At 40.1% G+C, this 17,500-nt stretch overlaps 1 protein-coding gene across 1 annotated transcript in view; it reads right to left on the bottom strand.

The window, feature by feature from the left end:
- Positions 1-17,500, bottom strand: part of TSPAN6 (tetraspanin 6) — a gene marked incomplete in the record, with an annotated part of 833,747 nt that overhangs the window by 207,611 nt on the left and 608,636 nt on the right.

Here is a 17,500-nt window from a genome sequence, read left to right as displayed (position 1 = left end):
TAAGGATCTGAAAACATAACTACATTAATTTAATTTGTAGGATCTTCTTGCTTTCAAAACATTTAATATTAATATTACCATTTAAATCTGGTGGTTTGTCCACTTGCAGTCTTAGTTATCATAATGCTTCTTCTTGTTCAAAGTTATTTATAAAATCACTTTCTCTCATGTCTTTATAAATAATTTCAAGTCCAAAAAGGAAATGTGTTTCTGTGCTCTGTATTATTTTTCATGTCTATAAGGGGCATTATCCCCTTTTTTTAGTTTTAATATCATATAGTTCAAGTATGCTTTTCCTGAATGCCAACATAAAATGCGTCACAGAAATTACAACATGCTATGCATATTAAGCCACTAGTATCACAAGTAAATCTTGTAGTTGCATAAATATTTGTATCTTGATGATTTAAACAAACATATCATCTAAAATGTAAACGGACTTCTTCAGATTAGCAAACACATTCGTTTAACCAATTCATATAACTGTTCAAAGAGTCATATGACTTTTAAAGATTATCTGACAATATGGTTAAACTTCTAAAAGTTTGGTTGGCTGCTTGGCAGTGCCCTGTGTGAATACAGACACCTAGAACTGATTTTTTCCAATACAACTACCTCTCTAATTTCCTACACTCAGGAGCCATTTCTCCCTTATCTCACCCAACCTCTTGATCATATCTGCTATGACCTCAACTGAGCCTGCTGCTTTCCCTGACTTCATTTTCCTTAGTGCTGTTTTTACTTTTTCTATGGTGGGCTCCCACCTTCTCTCATCATAGGCTGTATTAGGGGCAGTATAGCTTTTGTGCAGTTTTCTTCATTCAGAAACTACTGCTTTTAACATCCAGTGGACTGATGGGCAGGTTGTTGCTGGCATCCCTAATGAGAGGTGCCTGATGACTATCTTCTTTCTCTTTCTGTGTCTGTCTTGCAACTTGTTAGAGTTTATTTGTGCCACCTGATGGATCACTTTCCAGAAGCAGGTACAGTGCCTCTGATACCCTATTGTTTACTATTGAAAATGCTTTCTTAGACTCTTTGTTAGCCAACCAGTATTCCTTCTTAGCCTGGACAGTCTTTTCTATATCCCACTTTTTTCTGCATTCCTTCTTTCCTTTGATAACTTTATAGACTTCTGCATTCCACCACCAGCTTTTCTTATGCATCTTATTTCCATATCTGGCTCTGCTGGTACTGTTTTGAGACATTGCCATTCTTCTTCAAGTCCACTTACTTCCTCTTCTTCCTGAGGTGCTAGAGACCTGAGTAATTCCTTGAACTCTTGTGCATTCACTCCAGTCTCTGACCACTGTTTGCCCCTGATTGTGGCAACCGATGGTTTATGTTGTGCGCTGACTACTTCACTAGGAATGAGTCTGCCTGAGCTGCATGTTGGCCACTCTTGTATGTGATCTTGTGAATGTCTTCAGTTGGGAAACAATTTATTGACCACAATGAAGCCATTTGGCCATAAAGAAATCTAGAATGGTGTCTCCTTTATTTCTGTTGCCCCAACCATGTGGACTCAGGTATTCCTGATATCTTGTTCTGTCTGTCCCGAGCTGAGCATCCAGATCTCCTGTTATCACCAGCAACTCACGGTGTCATCCCTAATGAGAGGTGCCTGATGACTATCTTCTTTCTCTTTCTGTGTCTGTCTTGCAACTTGTTAGAGTTTATTTGTGCCACCTGATGGATCACTTTCCAGAAGCAGGTACAGTGCCTCTGATACCCTATTGTTTACTATTGAAAATGCTTTCTTAGACTCTTTGTTAGCCAACCAGTATTCCTTCTTAGCCTGGACAGTCTTTTCTATATCCCACTTTTTTCTGCATTCCTTCTTTCCTTTGATAACTTTATAGACTTCTGCATTCCACCACCAGCTTTTCTTATGCATCTTATTTCCATATCTGGCTCTGCTGGTACTGTTTTGAGACATTGCCATTCTTCTTCAAGTCCACTTACTTCCTCTTCTTCCTGAGGTGCTAGAGACCTGAGTAATTCCTTGAACTCTTGTGCATTCACTCCAGTCTCTGACCACTGTTTGCCCCTGATTGTGGCAACCGATGGTTTATGTTGTCGCTGACTACTTCACTAGGAATGAGTCTGCCTGAGCTGCATGTTGGCCACTCTTGTATGTGATCTTGTGAATGTCTTCAGTTGGGAAACAATTTGTTGACCACAATGAAGCCATTTGGCCATAAAGAAATCTAGAATGGTGTCTCCTTTATTTCTGTTGCCCCAACCATGTGGACTCAGGTATTCCTGATATCTTGTTCTGTCTGTCCCGAGCTGAGCATCCAGATCTCCTGTTATCACCAGCAACTCACGGTGTCCTTCTTTATCTAGTAGGTCCTGTAACTGCTGTCTGATTGCACTCTTTACCTCACTACCACAACCCTGCTGTGAGTCATAGGCTGAGATTTCCATGGGCCTATCACTAATTCTAATCTTCTCTGTATCATTCCAATATTAGTATATGTGTTGCTGAAACAAGCACAGCCTATCACTAATTCTGATGACATCTTTCACTGTCTCCAGGAGACCATCTCTCTCACCACAACTCACACACTATTTCTTGTTTGTCCTCTCCCTGAATAGTAGATTGTGGATCCAAACCCAAATGACTGTGTTGCACTGTCCTTGCACCTTGTCTCCTGTGTACACAGGATGTTTAGTCTCTTCCTTACCATCATGTCACCCACTTCCAAGTTGCATCCTGTCAGTGAAGCTATATTCAGTGTAGCAATTCTTTCTTCATGCTTGACAGGTTGAATGGTTTTACTTCCAGCTTTCACTCAACAGAGAGATATCCTAGATAACCTAGGCTGGACAACTGGGAATCAGCTGGCTAGTATCTTATGGATGTAGAGCTGTTGAGTCTTATAACAGGTATATAAACAATGGGCAATATGGGCACCTTGATCCCTCCCACCATTAGCATGGCTGCTTAGCATAGGTTGGCTTAGGCTGGGTCCTCAACCCACATATCACTGGCAAGTACCCATGCCCATTTTTGGTGACATTAGTCAATGTGACCAAATCACCTACAGCTAACTTTTCCACCATTAAATGGCAAGTCCTGACATAGCACAAATTATGTGTAGATATACATACTATGTATGTGTGTGTGTGTTTGTGTATGTATGTATGCACACACACACACACACACACACACACACACACACACACATATATATATATATATATATATATATATATATATATGCATATATAAATATATATGGATTATTACATAAAAATAAAATAATCTAAGGATCTGAAAAACATAACTACATTAATTTAATTTGTAGGATCTTCTTGCTTTCAAAACATTTAATATTAATATTACCATTTAAATCTGGTGGTTTGTCCACTTGCAGTCTTAGTTATCATAATGCTTCTTCTTGTTCAAAGTTATTTATAAAATCACTTTCTCTCATGTCTTTATAAATAATTTCAAGTCCAAAAAGGAAATGTGTTTCTGTGCTCTGTATTATTTTTCATGTCTATAAGGGGCATTATCCCCTTTTTTTAGTTTTAATATCATATAGTTCAAGTATGCTTTTCCTGAATGCCAACATAAAATGCGTCACAGAAATTACAACATGCTATGCATATTAAGCCACTAGTATCACAAGTAAATCTTGTAGTTGCATAAATATTTGTATCTTGATGATTTAAACAAACATATCATCTAAAATGTAAACGGACTTCTTCAGATTAGCAAACACATTCGTTTAACCAATTCATATAACTGTTCAAAGAGTCATATGACTTTTAAAGATTATCTGACAATATGGTTAAACTTCTAAAAGTTTGGTTGGCTGCTTGGCAGTGCCCTGTGTGAATACAGACACCTAGAACTGATTTTTTCCAATACAACTACCTCTCTAATTTCCTAAATCCCAGGCTGCTCACTGAATGTCTAGTTTGTGTGCTGAGAAGCACCCATAGAGCTTGACCCTAGGCAGTTTTAGGCATTCTTGTTAGTGATCTACACTCCTATAGCAACCAAGCTAGTCAGCTGTGAACCTACCTTGTACTATTCCCTTGTAGAATAAAAAACTAGGATCTAAAGCCTTGAAAGCATACTTCCCTACTATCTCCACAGCTGGCCTCGTGGACATGGACATCCTGAGGCAATGCAACAGTTGCCTCATGGACACTGACAACCACCTAATCTTCAAACATACAAATAAGATATACGAGAACTGTTGTTATACAATGTCATTGGAGGCAAGGCTCTCACCTACAAGCACCTACACTACCAGTTTGTCAGTAGCACACACAACACCCACCTCACGTAAATAGACAAGTTACATAGATCCACTTATGCTGAGGCTCTTAAACATAACCTCTCCAAACCACAAAGACCTCCTAAACACTGCACACACAAAAAACTCCTCAAAATTTCAAGAGCACACCACAAAAACAACACCCTTCAAGACACATACTGCCAAAACTCATGGTGTTTCAACCTCTAAGTCCATAAAGCATTCCACTATACAACCCAGTGTTATGGTCATGGGAAACTCCATAGTGAGGCACATACAAACATCCCACTCACTAGGCTAAGCAAAGACGCAGTCATAGTCAGATGCCTAAGAGAAGCCAGGATGTATCATATCACTCATGCATTTAGGTCACTTATCCCCAAGTATAAATATGTCTTGGTCATAATCCACATGAGTGTTAGTGATCAGAGACACACCTCCCTGGACTATATGAAGAGAGATATGACTGAGACCTCCAACTATGTGCCCAGGCTGGTATGAAACTTCTCCTAGCATGATGCCGCAATATGAACAGATAATAACTGATCTGATGTTGTCAGCATTCATTCATTCCACAACAATTGGGTTCAGATCCAACTCAGCCATTTTTTACAGTGTGTGGCCACTGGAACTCTTAAGCTCCTCCCTTACCCATAATGCTCTCTCCCCTAACATGCCTCAGATACAGTTTGCTGCTTTTGTGTATGGGCATTGTCAGTGTGAGCTCTCTAGCATTGGTGAAGCTAGTCAGTTAACTGAACTATTTGATTCTCTACACTTCTTTATTGTTTTACTCTCTCTCTCTCTCTCTCTCTCTCTCTCTCTCCCTCTATATATATATATATATATATATATATATATTCCTGTATCCTGTACTGATTTAGCATATTTCTTAATACCATTGTTAGTATTTATTTCTCTCCCCTTCCTTTTTATACCATCATTGGTAGTGTCTCTGTAATTATAGCAAAAAAAATATTTTCTGTTTTTCTCCAATTATATAGATAGATTTACGTTGTAAAGCCCCTGATCTCTTTCAAAACAACATCTCTTTCAAAACAGCACCTGTAACAAAACATAGAGCTACATCTCATGGAGCCTCTACCTCTAAGCCCATAAGGGAAGTTAACACACAATCCAACATTCTAGCCATTGGAGACTCCATTGTGAGATACACTGATGTCCCTCTCACCAGGCTGAGTAAGGAGAAAGCTACAGTCCGTTGCTTATCAGGAGCTTGGATCCACCACATTACACATGCACTCAGGTCATTGGATCACAATTATCAATATGACTCAGTCATAGACCATGTGAGAGCAAATGACGTGAGACATACCTCCTTAGACTATATGAAGAGAGACATCATAGAGCTCTTGGAATATGTGTCTCAGGCTGGTACAAGCCTAGTATTGAGCTGCATTTTACCTTCTCCAAGGATGATGCCACAATACGAACAAAAGATGATTGGCTTTAATAATTGGCTTAGTTTCTGGTGTCATTCTAAGGGGGTGCAATATTTGTCAGTCTGAAACCCTAGAGAATGCTGATGTCTGTGCACTCTGAGACGTGGTTTAAGCTGTGGACAGCACACAAACAGTGCAGGGTTATAATGCCTTTCACGCATTTAGACCAGCCACTTCACAGGCAGGGACTAAAGGTGGAGGTGTCTCTATTTACATCAAAAATAAATATACTTCAAAGCTGGTAAAGCAGGACAATGTACTTGAGCTGCTCCATGTTCAAATCACCATAGGTAAAATCCAATACCAGTTCCTTGCAAGCTATAGGTCACCCTCTATGACCAGGAAACCCATACCATGTATTTAAACTTATTAGAAACACTAACCATCCAACGCAATACCATATTCATGGGTGACTTTAATTACCCCACTATTAACTGGGAATCCTATATGACATCAAATGTACATGCACAGAGATTCCTGGATTTTGTAAACATAAACTCCCTGGACCAGATAGTCAATACATCAACGAGGGGTGCAACCATACTGGATCTGATCCTCACTAATATGGGAGAGTGCTGCACACCCCCTACTGTAATGCCTTCACTGGTAAGGGTCAGACCACAAAATGGTCTCCTTTGAAGTAAAAATAAAACCTGGACCCCCACTTAAACCGGGAATATTCAGGAACTATTCTAAGGCTGCCTTCCTGCTATTAAGTGAGAACCTGGCAAAATTTCAAGCCCCTATAAACCCTGAGAGGACTTCTGCCTATGCAGAACTGTTCACAGAAACCCTGTACAATCATGGTAATAGCGGCATAGAGGTACCCACCAAGAGGAAGCACAAAACTAACTCAAAATACAAGCCACCCTGGTGAAATCACAAAATCAATCAAACATATAACCGGAGGAAAAAATCACGGCAAAAATTAGGAGGTGTTGCACCCAGCAGGATAAAAGCACTCTCATTAGACTAAATAAATAACTCAGAAGACAAATAAAGTCTACCCAAGCCAAATTTGAGGTAAGTTTGGCCTCCCAGGCCAAGGACAACCACAAAGCATTCTTTAGCTAAGTCTGCAACCTCAAAGGCAATACACAATTGTTTGCAGAGCTCATTGTAAATGGAGCCACCTGTACTGACCCAGAAGATATAGCAAACCTCCTGGATGATAAATTTAGCTCCAACTTTGCTCCTCTCTCCCCCTCAACCTTTCCTCAGGAAATATCATCAAATATAACTCCCCCTACTATCACTAGGGAACAGGTCCTTAATGCTCTCTCTAAGAGCAAGAACACTGCATCAATGGGCCCAGTCAGTATCCCAGGATGCCTTCTAAATAGCATGAAACATGACCTATCTGGGCCTCTGGAATTACTATTCAGCTGTAGCCTCCAAACAGACTTTGTGCCTCATGAATGGAGAAATGTAACAGTCATCCCTCTGCACAAAGATGGGCCATCTACAGACCCATAAGTTCATAGGTTCATAGGTTCATAGGTTCATACTAGGCTATCTGCCCTAGGGCATTTATAAGCCTAGCCAGAGTGTGTGTGGCTTTCACCACCCCTTAGGATGAGAATACTATACCCATTAGTTTGCTGTGCTCCACTTGTGACTGGTCTCTTTGTAGAGACTGTGAGTCAGTTGGCTATCCACTAGTCTTATATGTAAAGCCATGGAAATAATAATCATGAAGATGATTAATAGAGATATAGTAAACTTCCAGACACTGGACCCAGCCCAGTTTGGTTTTGTCAAGGGCAGATCAAGTCTACTCAACCTGGTAGACTTCTTTGAGAAGGTCACCAAAGCAATAGATGAGGGCAAAATTGTTCACACTGCTTACCTTGACTTGGCCAAGGCATTTGACACAATTCCCCACTTGGGCATTGTTGACAAACACAAGAGGTTAGGTACAAACCCATATGTCACCCAGTGGATAGCCAACTGACTCACAGACAGGACCCAGGAAGGTAGAATTGGGGAGTTTACCTCTACAAAGAGACCAGTCACAAGTGGAGTCCCTCAGGGATCATTCCTTGGACCGCTCCTTTTTGGCATTTACTTCTCAGAAGTCAAGGCCATTGTCAGTGGTCTCTGGCTGACTAAATTTGCAGATGATTACAAATTAGGAGTTGTCACTGAATCTCACACTGACACAAATGTTCTCCAGGAGGGGCTGACACAGACAAACTACAGGTGTCAGAGTCATGGACTAAAAGTAAATGCCAAGAAATGCATAATAGTATCGTTCGGGAAGTCATCCATCTCTGGTAACTATCATATTGGCAACACACCCATTAGAGTTGACACAGTAGTCAGGGACTTAGGGATACACATAGATAGTAATCTAGCCTTTGATCATCACGTGTCTATAGTGGTGAGGAAATGATTCTGTGTTGCGCAACTTATAAACAAAGGTATGGCATCTAAGTCCAAGGAAGTCATTGTTTCACTGTATTTGGCATTCATCAGACCTGTCATTGAGTGCATTGCCCCCTTTGGTATGTACATAACCAGGCATATCCAACAACTGGAACATCCACAGAGGTTCCTCACTAAAAGAATATGGGGTGTAAGTAATATATCCTATGTAGACCGCCTCAAGGCCCTATCCCTGTATTCTGTCCTCCTACAGGCTTTTGAGAGGAGATCTAAGCCTGGCATACAGGGCACTGTCAGACCCCACTCTGATGGACCTTCTGCATAGCCACAAAACAAACAGTACCAGAATTACCCATTCTAAAGACTTAAACCTTCCCTGTGATATAAATAGGACCTGCTGGAGAGATAGGTATGTATCCCAGAGACTACCCCATTTATGGAACAGTCTTTCCATCCATGTGAAACAGAGTGTCCGGCCTAATCCAATTCAAGTGCAACTTGGACAATTGGATGGGAAACAGAAAATTAATTCCTGGTTTGGTACCTATGTCTCTGATGTAACCTGTAAATGGCTCATCTCCCAGGCCCATGCTTACACTTATCAAGGGCATCAGAACTTGTCAAAGATTTGGGATGCATGGCTAGGCTTAAAAAGGCTCTTGTGGTCATTAGCCTAGTAAATACCTATGAACTTATAAAAGCTTTCAGGCTTTAAAAAATATAAGCAATGTGGCTACAAAATTCCCTTGTCCGATTTGCACAATCTGTGCATTTATTGTTTAGGCCCTGATCTTTTAAAAACTGACTATGACATCTGTAAGTCATTGATACCTTGGGTTAGTGTAGATTACAAAAATAAGCTAATTCTAACAGGTCTACTTCCTATGACCTTCTCAGAGTCACTATTTGGGGTTCAACACCCTAAAGAGACAAGAAAGAACACAGGAGAAGCCATCAGATCCAACAATGGAGCCCGGTCAAAAACTATTAGAGTGACATCCCTGTTTTTGGAGAGACTCTGATGTTCCAGATCCCCATCAATAGCTTCCTCCTCTCATTCTTCCAGAAGCCTGACAGAAGCTGACATGGACAGGATGATGAGGCAGTTCCTCTCAGCACAGATTCAGATGGGAGTACTCCAGGCTCCTACTCCTTTGGGTCAGGAGGCCTTTTTGAGTACTACACCGCCAATCTTGGCCCCTTCTCTGATCCAACTCGTGCTTTCGGAGTCCTCAGACCTGAGTCTTCTGGGACCATCTCTGTTGGATCCAAAGATTATTGGATCTCTGGCTCCAATACATTCTTTTAGTGCACTGGCTCAGAGAGATTTGGAGCCGGATGACTCTCAGAGCCAAAGCGCCATTGTCAGGTCCAAGGTGTTAGAGTTGACTTCAAAGTTGTCTGAGCTGACTGTGTTCCTTGGAGCCTTGGCATTGGGCAGCTTGGCTCTGAATTTTGCCTCTGGTGGACTGCCTTCATGTCAGGGGGAGCTGATGGTCTGGAAGCATGTCTTCTCAGCTCCATTGGCCTCTTTCTCCATGGAGCACTCTGCCTTTGAGGTGGTAGACAGAGTGTTCTCTGCTTCTGGAGGACAGATGGTTCCACCCCCTCAGATCTTCATTCTGCACCTCATATGTCTCTTTGCCTTGTGCCTCTTCATTCTACTCCATAGGGACAGCCAGCTCAAAGTCTACAGGTTACCCAGCAGGGTATTCTTATTTCTTACAATACTTTTCTGGAACATCCCACCTAAGAAGTCCCTAGAAAGAGAAATTGCAAGAGGAGGCACTTAGACTCTTCTCAAGAGTTGGTCACTGAAGATCCCAATTTTGATGAGGGGGAGGGGTCCCCGAGATTAACACCTAATGATGTCTCCTTTGGAGACATTCTAGAGATCCTTAAAGAAAGGGATGGTCTGTTTACCAATAACCCTTTCCAAGAGGAATCTGTATTCCTGGAAGCCTTTGGTTCTGGCCCACCTACCTCCTGGGTGTCTCTTCCCACTGATGAGCTCATTGATTTGCTCTCTAGGCATGCATGGAAGGACTTGATGCTGTTGATCCAATTCCCAAGAGATCAAACAGGATACTGGCACCACCAAAAGGAAGAGATTTTTGGAGCAAGGGAGTACCAGTAGATACTATGGTCATGGTGGTGACCATGAAGAAAGAACTTGTGGAACAGTGTTCATCTGTCCATCCCCCTAACTGGGAGTCCAGGGTGTTGGACAGATTTGGAAAGAGTGCATATGCTTCAGTGACCTTTGCACTCAGGTCACTGAATTATTTGGCACATTTCACCAGATTGCCGAGGGATGTGATTAAAGTACCCTCCAAATCCCTCCCTGGGACCAGTACTTTTGAGGCATACAGCTCTATTGCCTCACAGTTGGCTACCCTACAATTGATCATGAATTTGTCCATGAGTCTCATTTCATATGCAGCTGAAGGTACCTCAAGGGTGGTGGGTACAGGCATTTCCTTTAAGAGGCATGCCTGGATGTACTTCTGTGATTCTGCAGAGCCCTTAAAGTCCTTGTTCATCAATGCACCTTTTGATGTTAGTATGTTGTTTGGCCCTAAGGTAAAAGACACACTCTACCAGTATTAGCCAGATGGAAAGACCCTCTCTGCAGTGGGTGTATGTTTTTCACCCCCTCAAAAAACCTTCTCTAGGAATGAACAAAGTGGTTGAAAATTGTGGTTCAGAAAGCCCCAGGGTCCTTTCTAAGATCACGTAAAGATAGTTTCCCCAGAGGCAGAGGTGGGAACTGAAACTTCAGACACTGCCCACATGGCAGAGGAGGCCCACAGAACCAAGGGTCCAGAGATTCTTTTTCTGACAAACCCTATCAGTGCTACAGAAAAGAGGCCCAATTGTCCACCTCTGGAGGCAGTCAGGGGGCATCTCTCTAGCACTGGCTAGACATTACAAAAAATACATGGATGCATAGGATTATTTCCAGAGATTATATAATTCCCTTTTCCCTACCCCCTCCATTAACAGTAAACAAAATTCCTGATGTTCCACCCCATCAGAGGAAAACAGCAGCTCTAGAAATAAAAAAGCTGCTAGAGAAAGAGTCATCCAAGTAGTCCCCCCAGACCAGAAAGAATCCGGAACTTACTCAAGATTTTTTTTAGTGCCAAAGAAAACAGGGGACTAGAGACCAATTTTGGATCTCAGCAATCTGAACAAATCAGTTCAGTATACAAAGTTCCAGATGGTCACGGTTCAGTCCATTTTGCCTTTCCTGCACAAGGACACATCCTGAAGATCTATCTAGCATCTACGCTTCTGGCTGGGAGCCAGTCATGACCAGTTAAGAGCACTGCCCTTTGGTCCTACCATAGCCCCCAGGGTATTCGCCAAATGCATGGCAACAGTAGCAAATCATTTAACACTGCAGGGATTTTGGGTGTTTCCGTATATGGACTACTAGCTCATAACCACTATGACCGGGCACCTTTTCATAATAGCTCAAGACTATGAACTCCAAATTTGCTCTCATCTAGGAATTATCATAAATCATAACAAATCTCAGCTAGAAGCAACTCAGACACTAGAGTTCATAGGGGCTTTGTTCAATACAGTATCAGTAAAAGCCTTCTTTCCTTTATCAAGAGTTCAAACTATTCAATTTCAAGTCAAAAAGATGATTCAGAATTCTTCTCTATCAGCTCAATTGATTCTACAAGCCTTGGGGTCAATGTCAGCTGCAATAGTTTTAGTACCGTTAGCAAGATATCATATGACAGTTCTTCAGTGGGCCCTAGCAACTCAGTGGTCTATTTTACACCAACCTGTGTCCACCCAGATCAGAATAACTCAGGCATGCAAAAAGTCGATGTATTCAGATAAGATATTACAAAGCCATACCTTCATTCTTCCCCAAACCATAGTGACCATGGACTCTTCCCAGATAGGGTGAGAGGATGGCACTTCTTGGGAAAGACAGTCCAAGGCACATGGTCCCCCTGAAATGACAGCAGTTGTCCTAGCATTGCAGGCCTTTCAAGACTCCCTTCCTTCCAGAATTATTGTGATTCAGACAGACAATGTATCAGTGGTATGGTACATCAACAGACAAGGAGGGACCAGATCTTACACTTTGTGGCGAGAAGCTCAGAGTGTGTGGCAGTGGGAAATTTCATCTAACCAATTTCTGATAACAGTGCACATTATGGAGAGATCCAACATAATAGCAGACAAAAATGGAATAAATGACTCCTGTAATCAAAGACGAAGCATAAAAATAAAATAAAACAGATGATAGGAGTCAAACACGGCTGAGGCAATCAACTGTCCCTTTGTAGAAATACTCTGTGCATATAAATCCTCTGGAATAAACTGCAGCGTTAAAATCAGAAATAATTTATTAAAAGACAGAACAAGTTAGCGCTTTCACCTTAGATGGCTTCTTTAGACTCAGAATACAAAAACCCTGACAGTTTAAATAGTCAAAAGAGCGGGAAATTCAAATAATCAAATAATTAGCAGCAATAATTAGATGTAATAAAATGAAACAACATAATTACTCTCTTAAAGAAAAAACATGGTAGCAACTAACTGCATAATTAATTAGGCTCTAATAATGACTACATATACACATAAAAAACTGTATATTTATACATAAACTTTCAGTTTCTTCATTTTCAAAAAAGGTTTAACAGAGAGCGTAGTATTAAGGCCTGGTGGAATGTCAGATCTAAACCTTAATATCCAAATGTTCTCCCTGCTTGCTGTGTGGTTCCTGATATCCCCTCCCCTAGCATTGACATGTACCTGCTCAATAATCTTAAACTTGAATGTGTGGTTAATACCACACTCCATGACATGTCTGGCTAGGGCATTGGTCTTCTGTAACATCCTAATGCCGTAAAGGTGCTCACGTATCCGGTCCTTCAAGCGTCTATTGGTCTTGCCAACATAGAATGACCCACAACGTTGGCAAACGGCCAAATAGACCACATTACAAGTTGAACAGTCACCATTCACTTTAAAATGGTAATTGTATCTGGTAACCGGATGTATGAAATTGTTGGTGGAATCAATAAAATAACAAAAGTTACATGAGCCACAGGGATGGGTGCCATGATGTAAAACATTGGGAATTGGTTCAGGCTGCCCTTTATCACAGAGTATCCTTTTCAAATTCTTTTTGTTTTTATATGAACCCCACATCATGGGTATAAAATATGGAGAATGCTGTTCTATTGAAGTTCGTATTATCAAATGTGTTCTGTGTTACAATATCCCTCTGAGCAGAAAAATAAGGGGCTGCTATACTCTCTCTGGATCCAAAAAGACATACTGTGCCTATGGCTATATCTGAATTGCTATATCCATATTTTATACCCATGATGTAGGGTTCATCAGGGAAGTTGTCAACTCTCACTGGAATGTTTTAATGGTAGATCCACACATCAAGGAGATTTTAGGTGATACACCATGTTTTAGATATAAAAACAAAAATAATTTGAAAAGGATACTCTGTGATAAAGGGCAGCCTGAACCAATTCCCAATGTTTTACATCATGGCACCCATCCCTGTGGCTCATGTAACTTTTGTTATTTTACATCACTAGAGAGCAAGTCCTTAAGGTGATTTCCAAGGCCAAGAACACTGCATCAGTGGGTCCTGATAATATCCCAGGATCCTTCTTAAATAGCATTAAACATGGACTATTGGTCCCAATAGAATCCCTATTTAACCACAGCCTCCAAATGGTCTATGTACCTGATGAATAGAGGACTGCAACAGTTATACCGCTACACAAGGGTGGCCCATTCTTGGACCTGGGAAACTACTGACCCATTAGAGTGAACAGCCTGCTGTGCAAGGCTAGGGAAAGGATATTCATGGTTATCATAAATGATGGCATAGGTAATCCACAAATACTGAACCCTACTTTGCTTGGACTTGACAAGGGCAGGTCTTGCCTGCTAAACCTGATAAACTTCTTTGAGAAGGTTACCAAAGTGATGGATGAGGGCAAATCAGTACATACTACCTACCTCAAACTGGCCAATGCATTTGATGCAATACCCCACTGCGGTATACATCACCTGCTGGATGGCCAAATGGCTAACTGATGGACTCAAGAAGTTAGAATAGGTGAATCTACCTCGACAAAAAGGCAGATTACAGGTTCATAGGATCATAGACAGTTACTGAGATAATGGCCCTAGAGCCCTTACTAGCTTAGCCATATTTATCCTGAGTTGCCCCAGTTGTCAGTGGTTAGGTGTATGAAGTTCATAGATGTAAGGGTCTATGATAGTTACTACTGAATTCTTCTGTCCAGGAGGGACATGGGCACCACCCCAGGAGTGAATTTGCGGTCACCGATCCATTGATCTGGGTCTATATTAGATCACCGAAAGCTTAAAAAAGTGAACGGTGATTAATCGACCCTATGTAAGAGAAAGCTTACAATTTCAAACTGTCAGAACAGCGATTTTTTTCCTAGGGAAAAAAAATCGCTGTTCCAACAAAAAACTAACTAAATAAATAAAACACTTTAAACATTACATGTACCCTCCACACCCCCTTACTTAAATATACCAACTCCGAGACTGCACTACAGTGCCAAAAATGGCAAAGTAATGAAGCGGCCAAGCAAATTCTTTCCTAGGAAATGAATTTGCTTAAAAGCCGCTTCTATATTTTGCCATTTCAGGCTTTTGAGTTCGACCAAGATGCATTCGAAAGAATGCATCTTCGGTCTTCTAATAGGGAACCATTGACCTAGGCTGCATTTGAAGAGGGTCAGGGAGGTTTTCTGTTTCACGTGAATTGGAAGCTTGTTCCAGAGAAGTGGCAGTCTCTGGGAGATATATCTATCTCTCCAGCATGACTTCTTCATGACAGAGGCTAGGTTAAGATCCCTAGAGTGAGTGACCCTCGTGCAGTTTGATTTACAAATGTGTAGAATTGCCATCAGGGCCGGGTCAGAAACTGTCCTATAAGTCAGGCACAATTCACCCCTTAGCAGACTGTAGGAGAAAGAATACAATGACAGGGTTTCAGTCTTTCTGTGTTAGACTTGTTTTGTGTACCCAGTAGTTTATTGGTGAGAAACATCTGTGGTCTCTCCAGTTGTTGCAGGTGTCTGGTGAGCTACATGCAAAAGGAAGTATTTTACTCAATTACTGGTCTGATGAGGGCTGGGTATAATGGAATTATAACATCCTTAGATCTAGATATGATGCCTTTTTTTATGACATGCCACACAGAAGGATTTCCTTACTACTGTGGATACATGGTGGTCAAAGTTCAGATTGCTATCAGCCAGAGTACCCAGATCACATACCACTGGGTCTACACTTAGGGGGTGCTGTCTATAATGTGATTAGCAGGGATGTCAGCATCCCCAGAGGGACTCATAATGCATTTTTTGCATTTAGCTTTAATCCATGGCTTTAGAACCAGTCATTTATCTGTGCTAACTCTGTCTGCAGTATATTAACTTTGTTGGGGGAGTCGATGATTGCTCCCAATTTACAAATGTCAGAGAACTTGGTCAGCTACAGGCCATTCAAGTTTGCCTGGACTTCTGAGAAATAAATTCTGAACAGTGAGGGGCCCAGCACAGAACCCTGTAGTATGCCGTTAGTGACTGGTCTTTTGCTAGAGGCAAAGTCACCCACTTTGACAGCATGTGTTCTGTCGATGAGCCAGTTGGCTATCCATCTGGTAATCTAGGGATTAATTCCCAAATGGGAGAGTTTTGATTTTTGGGCAGTTTTTCCAAGACACCCTTTTATATTGAGTTAGATTATAAATGATTTATCTTTAACCCAAATTTTGTTTTTTGGTTTAATATAGGATAGAGTGTGGCAAAACAATGTTGATTATTGCAGGGTGCATATATATTAGAAGAATAATGGGTTTATCATCAGTGTTGTGAGAGATCACATAGCACCATCTTCCTTCTTTATTTTAAATTCTAAAATTTTTCTTGATATTGTTTCTTAATAATTATGCACCCCCACTATTGGTCTTCCCTTCAGAGGCTATAATTTCTCTTATCCATTTTTCTTTTTAATTTCTATCCATTGATCATTTGACATATGTGTTTCCTGGAGTAATATGAAAGACGCCTTAGCCTGTAGAAATATATAAAGGGCATAATTTTCTCTTTTTCAAATTTTGAATTCCCTTAATATTCCATGAATCTATGTCCCACATTCCCAAATTTTAAATTTTATAAGAAGCTATTAAAAATCTGGGAAGATATTTTCTATTTAGTTGAGTTTTTAGTGAATACAATTTGTGAAAGCATTGTGAAATTCCCTCCCTCCCAGTGCCTATCCACAAAACCCTCTGGACCAGGAACTTAATAGGCCCTCACACTTTTAAAACTTAACTTAATTAAAAACCAAAGGGAAAGTAAATACCATCAACGTTAATATATATAAAATGAAAAAACTACTGGACCTAAATAAAGTATTACTAAATCTACAAAGCCTAATCTACTCATTCCCTAACAAACACTACTTAACCACTACATCCCTAATTTATTTAAGTTACAATGGTTCAAACAGAAAAACACAATTAAAAGATATCTGTAGTTTTTCATTTGTCACACATAACATTTCACATATTTACTAGAGTATTTTTTAAGTTATTATTGAAACAAAAGTCATTATTATTTTAGGAATTTTGCTCTTATAAAATGTAGCTATCAATGTAATCTTTCCCTTTTTAATTAAACTACTCATTATATTATAAACATGTAAAGTGGATCCCTTTAAGATTTTCAAACCTTTTTTTCAGTATTTAATATTCGATAGTTAATTATCCAATGACTAAGGGAAGATAAAATCTCTTCCGCCTTAGTCATAACTCAACTGAAAAGGTTTTGACCAGTTAAATAATAGGTATTTAAATTTTTCCCATTTTAAACCCAAAAATTAAACAAAGGTCCCAAAAACAGAACATTAGATCAAAAATATCCATTTGATGTCCTATGTGGTCAAATTAAATCAAAATACTAATGAATAGAAAAAAAAAAAAACCCTATAGTCATTGCTGCATACATTGATTTATCATAAACATTTATATAAATGCAGACATTGAAGATCATTTATAAGTTATTCTAAGCTATGGTATATTAGAGAGTTCCAGTAACACATCTTTTAAACTTATAATAAGTCATGCATGATCATTATACTAATGATTTACTAATAATTTGTCTAGAAAAAAAATTTAACTATAATTATATAGGATGATTGTTTAATCTGTATAGAAAAAAACCTCCTTTAACACTTTCTATCAATTACTATGAAGTATTTGTTTTTAATCCAATTCTTTAATCAGTTTTTAGCATGACATCACAGCTCAATTTAGTTAACCTCTGGTTTATA

This window comes from Protopterus annectens, chromosome 15.part0 (assembly GCF_019279795.1).
Source record: "Protopterus annectens isolate FY-2018-M chromosome 15.part0, PAN1.0, whole genome shotgun sequence".
NCBI lineage: Eukaryota > Metazoa > Chordata > Ceratodontiformes > Protopteridae > Protopterus > Protopterus annectens.
Note: the sequence above shows the minus strand (reverse complement) of the source record. Positions and strands in the feature narration are given on the sequence as shown.